We start from the raw sequence: 6,000 nt of genomic DNA on the forward strand, positions 1-6,000 counted from the left end.
GTGACAAGGTAGGGTTGGTATAGAGAAGATAACCTTATTTAGTAAAAGACAAAGTCCATATTATGGCAAGAACAGCATAAATAAGCAAAGATAAACAACAGTCCATCTTTACTTTAAGACATGAAGGTCAGTCAATATGGAACATTTCAAGAACTTTGAAAGTTTCTTCAAGTGCAGTCGCAAAAACCATCAAGCACTATGATGAAACTGGCTCCCATGAGGACTGCCACAGGAAAGGAAGACCCAGAGTTACCTCTGCTGCAGAGGAAGCATGGAGGAGGAGGTGTGATGGTGTGGTGGTGCTTTGCTGGTGACATTGTCAGTAATTTATTTGGAATTCAAGACACAATTAATGAGCATGGCTACCCCAGCATTCTGCAGTGCTGCAGTGATACGCCATCCCATCTGGTTTGTGCTTAGTGGGACTATCATTTGTTTTTCAACAGGACAATAACACAAAACACACCTCCAGGCTGTGTACGGGCTAGTTGACCAGGAAGGACAGTGATGGAGTGCTGCATCAGATGACCTGGCCTCCACAATCACCCAACCTCAACCCAATTGAGATGGTTTGGGATGAGTTGGACCGCAGAGTGAAAGAATAGCAGCCAAGAAGTGCTCATCATATGTGGGAACTCCTTCAAGGCTGTTGGAAAAGCATTCCAGGTTACTACCTCATGAAGCTGGTTGAGAGAATGCCAAGAGTGTGCAAAGCTGGGTGGCTACTTTGAAGAATCTCAGATATCTAATATATTTTGATTTGTTAAACCCTTTTTTGGTTACTGCATGATTGCATATGTGTTATTTCATAGTTTAGATGTCTTCACTATTATTCTACAATGTAGAAAATAGTAAAAATAAAGAAAAACCCTGGAATTAGTAGGTGTCCAAACTTTGGACTTTGGACTATAAATATATCATCACTTCACCTCACATCAGAGAAGCAAGTACTGTACAATCTTAGAAAGAAAAGTGCTATCTATAACCTGAAAGGGTTCTTCTGCTGTCCTTATAGGATAACCCTTTGAAAGACCCTTATTGGTTTCAGGTAGAACCCTTTTGGTTTGAGGTAAACACCGTTTTGGGTTCCATGTAGAACCCTTTCCATAGATGGCTCTACATGGAATCCAAAAAGGTTCTACCTGTAACCAAAAAGGGTTCTACCTGGAAACAAAAAGGGTTCTCCTATGGGGACAGCCAAAGAACCTTTTGGAATCCTTTTTCTAAGGGTGGAGTTCCAGCAGATCCTACAGAGCGAGGGCTCTACGGCAGGTCTCTATAGGATATGGTAACTGACAAACAAAGCAAAGTTGGCGAGCACTAATACATTAGGGATGCTGACCCTTGCAGTGTACTGCACCGAAGGAATACTTCACCGGAGGAGTGCTGCACCTAAATGAGAACTACACCGAAGGAGTACTGCACCGAAGAAGTATTGCATCGAAGGAGTACCGCACCGACGGAGTACTTGCACCAAAGGAGTACTGCAGCGAAGAAGGCTTCATACTGTCTGTTGTAATGCTTTTTAAAACCATGACTTTGTACTATATCAGTCTCTATTACGTTTTTCTGTGTAAGAAATATGGCTATTGTAATGACATTCTACAGCAATATCGCCATGTAATTTTACTACCATGAACTACTACAACAACATATAACCTACACTACTACTACTACTACTACTACTATTAGAATAACAATAATAATAATAATTGTTATTATACCACATAATAATCTTAGGAACATGGTGTTTGTGTCTCCTACTCTCCCCGTGACACCTGGACACACTGTACTGACAAGAGGGCCCATGTGTTAATTAAAGTCCCATCTGTATGGCCACTGACGTATTCGCACCTCGGGACACTGGGGACGGCGAGGTGCACAGAACAACAGCCTCTTCTCTCTCAACTTCTCCTCTGCTCAGAGTCCTCAGAGTATTCCACGGTTAAAGACAACAGGCCTACAGCAAAAAAAGAAGGGAAAGTTATTTATTATTGGAAGAAGTTGAATACACAGGCTTGTTTTCAGAAGACATACATTCATCTGACAAATGGTCTGCAGTGGACATTATATTTCTGTATTTATCCAATGCTTAGTGGTCTGATATTATATTCTGACCTGTTCCAATAGATAAACAGTAGAATTCGGTTTCTTGCATGTGCTATACAATGGAACACAGTGAAGTCTTTGTTAAAAACATGCAGGAAAGGGACATTACTGAACATCACAATGCTGGGTTCTGGAAGGAAAGTCAAATTATCCATATTACACAGACTATTTTGAGAAGTGAATATTTCCATAATCTGCCAAAAATCTGAGCCAAAGTAATTGATGTTTCTTCATAATGGATTACTGTTATTTGGAAGAAGGTTGTGCTCTGTTGTAAACCATTCTCACATATTTTTGGACAAGGGCCTTTACAAGCAAGACAGCCTCCTATTGTACTGGAAGATCTATGGCTCCAGGCATGAGAACCCATTTGGTTGAGGTTGATTGTGCAATCTCATATTTTGATTTGGAATGGTGTTGGGTAAGTGCCAAGTTTAACTCAAATGGTGGGTTTTAGTTAAAAACCATCATATATTCATGCTGCCCATGTAAATCACAAGGAATGTTCCATACTAATCCATACCGCTCCCAGCTGTAGGCAAATTATTCAAGGAATACATCATCGTGTTCACCGGATGTCCTCCACTTGAAAAACCCTCCATTTGCCTCAGGTAGTCTGCGCTCACACAGGAGAGAGGTGTGGGGAAGCTAGAACAGACTCCGAGGTCAATGCAACAATGGTGGAACAGGTTTCTGCTGGGTCACAAAGTTTGATGCAGAACTCGGCAACAATTTTCAAACAATACAATGGCGAGAAATGGAGATGAACTGACCTGCGTTGGGAAAGATGGTTCACATCTTCTGTGGTTCTTCAACCATCTGTTTCCTATTCATTTCTCTCATACCGCCTTCTCTTTAAATGGCTGTATTAATCGTTTTTCATATGGTTTGAATTTGAAAACCTACAAAATGACTTAGTGGTTGCCATGGCGGCGCTCTCTCCAGGGGGGGTCAGGGGTTGAAACACATGTCAGGTTTGTGTCGGCCCAGATGGAGGGCTGAAATACTTCCTCCACTTCCTCTCACTCTCCCAGGAGTTCTGTCCCACTCCCACACTAGAGAAACAGAAGGGATAGGCCCACATGGGAAATACCATTACAAATCTTTACATTAGGGAGTGCTGTGTGTGTGTGTGTCTGCATGTGTCTGTGCGTGTGTGTGTGTCTGCATGTGTGTGTGTGCGTGTATTTGTGTGTGCACGCGCGCATGTGCGTGAGTACAATATGTGTGTCAAAGTACATTTACAACTGTGCAAAAAGTAAGCAGAGTTGGCATATGAACCTTATACTCTCCCTCCTTTGTTTTTTGAGAACTTCCCAACTTCCCAGTAATAAAGCTCTTTAGCAGAACCTCAATGTTCTGCTCCACTCTTCCAAGAGAAAATGCTTGAACACGCTGATAGATTGTGACATGGTAATCAGCAAATGATTCTATTATGAATGTGTCTCATGTATCACATATGGAAAGGCAGCAGTAGTCTGCAGGCTGGATGCCATGTCTGTGATGGCTCACCATTTGAGAGGTACATGTATGCAGGCCACTCTTATAGACACAACTTTGCACACGTTGTTGCACTAATTTAGATGTTTATCATCCTCAATGGGGAGCATGTTCAGTTAAGTAGGCAGATTACTTTCATATTGAATATATCTCCTGGGATTTCCACGGGGTAATCACTGCCTCCCAATCATTTGTTTTGCCACACTGATGCATTGTTCATATCTCACATCCATCCATAAATTAATATTTGCAATATTGAGGCTGGAATGGCGGAAAATTGGAGTAGGCATACATTACAACCATATTTTATTTGATCAGTATTGGTGGTACTTACAGTATAATGTATAAAGTGCTTTTAAAAAATGTGGAAATAAGTCATTTACAATGAAACAACTTAAACTGTCAGACAGAGAACTCTTCATAGATGACCGCGTGCTTAGTTTTGACTTGTTTTGAAAGGGAGCAGACTGTTTAAGTTTCATCCCAGTACATACTGATATTGTATTTGATTTCATATTTTTTAATCTTATTCAATGCTTTTTTTATTTATTTTTTTATTTACATCAAGCCACTGCCAGGGGAAATGGTAAACTACTGTAAATCAAAACAACCTAAAAATGAAACGCCAATTCAATAAATCCTATCCATACTTGAACTGAAGTTGAGGAAGAGGCTTCAGTTGGTCATCCCTATTGGATCTCTGGCTCTTATTCATTAACTGAGTATTCAGTCTTTGAGTGAAAGATGTGGATGATTTTATTTATTTATTATGTATTTCACCTTTATTTAACCAGGAAAAGACCCTTGAAGTTAAAAAAGGGGGACCTGATAAGACGTCAGCAGAAAGTTGTCAGTGTGTACCCATAACAATACAATACATTAACAATAAACTATTTTAACAGATAATCAAACGATAAGACGTCAGCAGAAAGTTGTCAGTGTGTACCCATAACAATACAAGACATTAACAATAAACTATTTTAACAGATAATCAAACGAGACACGCTCAGCAAAACCTCAGTGCTGCCACACTGAGTATTAAGTTATTAGGTATGTATGTGCTTATAGTTAACCTCTGACCTGTTAAGTTTGTATAGTGTACATTACCTGTTCTGTATAGAGCATGATGCCAATGATGCAAAGCCCCATTACACTTCAATCCACACGTAGGTTGAAGAGTCTATGAGTCAAAGTTGGGAGGATTACGTATTTTAGATGTGGGTTGATCCATTGGGACCTTATAGAAGAATTCCTGCCTCCCTGCTAATGGAGCCCTCTTGATGTTTTCTGCCCCCAACTTAACCTAAACAAACCACCAACCACAAGAACCCAAGGTACAGATGACTTGATTAGATCATTAGTAGCTAAACACAAATTAATTTAGTCTTTGTATTCTTTAGTTATCCTGTGCATTCAGGCATTCAGCTCAGACTGAAATAAGTTGTACGCAAGCGGGGCTTGTAGCTTTTTGGCAACTCTACCTCATTCACATTCTGTTCGCATTGTACCAAACAGGGGTGGTGATGTGTCTGCCCAGGGGCCCTGCCTTCAAACTCTACAGCACGAAGTTTGGCCTACAGAGGCTCACCTCTCTGCAAACAAACAAACGCCTCCCCGGCTCTCCGTGAGCACCATAAAGCGCTTTGTGGTGCTGGGCAGGGATTTACCGCCAGCTCCAGCCTGGGCTCCGACGCGAGCCTCCCATTTACATACGGGCTCTCTCCTCTCCTCATCCTTGGCCCCTGCGATGTTCAATATTTCAGATGATGCGACGGGGAATCGGGCTAATTACCGCCCAACAATCCCTGCGATGGCCTGACCTGCGCTTGTAGAAAGGGTACATTTCCATGTAGCGCCGCTATGCAAATGAGAGCCTTCTCTCTCTTTTCCACCCTCTCTCTTTTTCTCTCTCAGCTTTATCAAAAAATGATGACCCCCGGCTAATTATTAGCGAGCAGGCCCCTCGCCGGGGGACAAGCCATTGTTCTTTCTGTGGTTTTCACATTAAAGATGGATGTTGAAGGCAGAGTGTAGGAGGAGAGGAGGGAGCACGATGCTGAAAGACAGACAGGGGCACTCTCATGTCCACGGGGGCGAGCCAGAGGAGAGACGAGAGGGCAGATAAGACTTAGATATAGACCTGGAGTCCTTGTCTCGCATCTTGCCTTGAGTATTCACCGCATACATTAGCATTATCCTAGGGCATCAAGGATAAGCACTGCAGCATCCTTTACGAGAGCGTTGGGTTTCAGCGAGGCAATTCAGGACAAGTGTCTAGCTCCAGGGCACAACAACAGTGAGAGCCACCAGGGAAATAGACTTGTGAACTCGTTCACCACCCGTCCATTTCCTTAATCATAATATCACATTACTGTATGCGTATCACTTACC

The sequence above is a fragment of the Oncorhynchus mykiss genome, chromosome 14 (assembly GCF_013265735.2).
Source record: "Oncorhynchus mykiss isolate Arlee chromosome 14, USDA_OmykA_1.1, whole genome shotgun sequence".
In the NCBI taxonomy this organism is placed as follows: domain Eukaryota; kingdom Metazoa; phylum Chordata; class Actinopteri; order Salmoniformes; family Salmonidae; genus Oncorhynchus; species Oncorhynchus mykiss.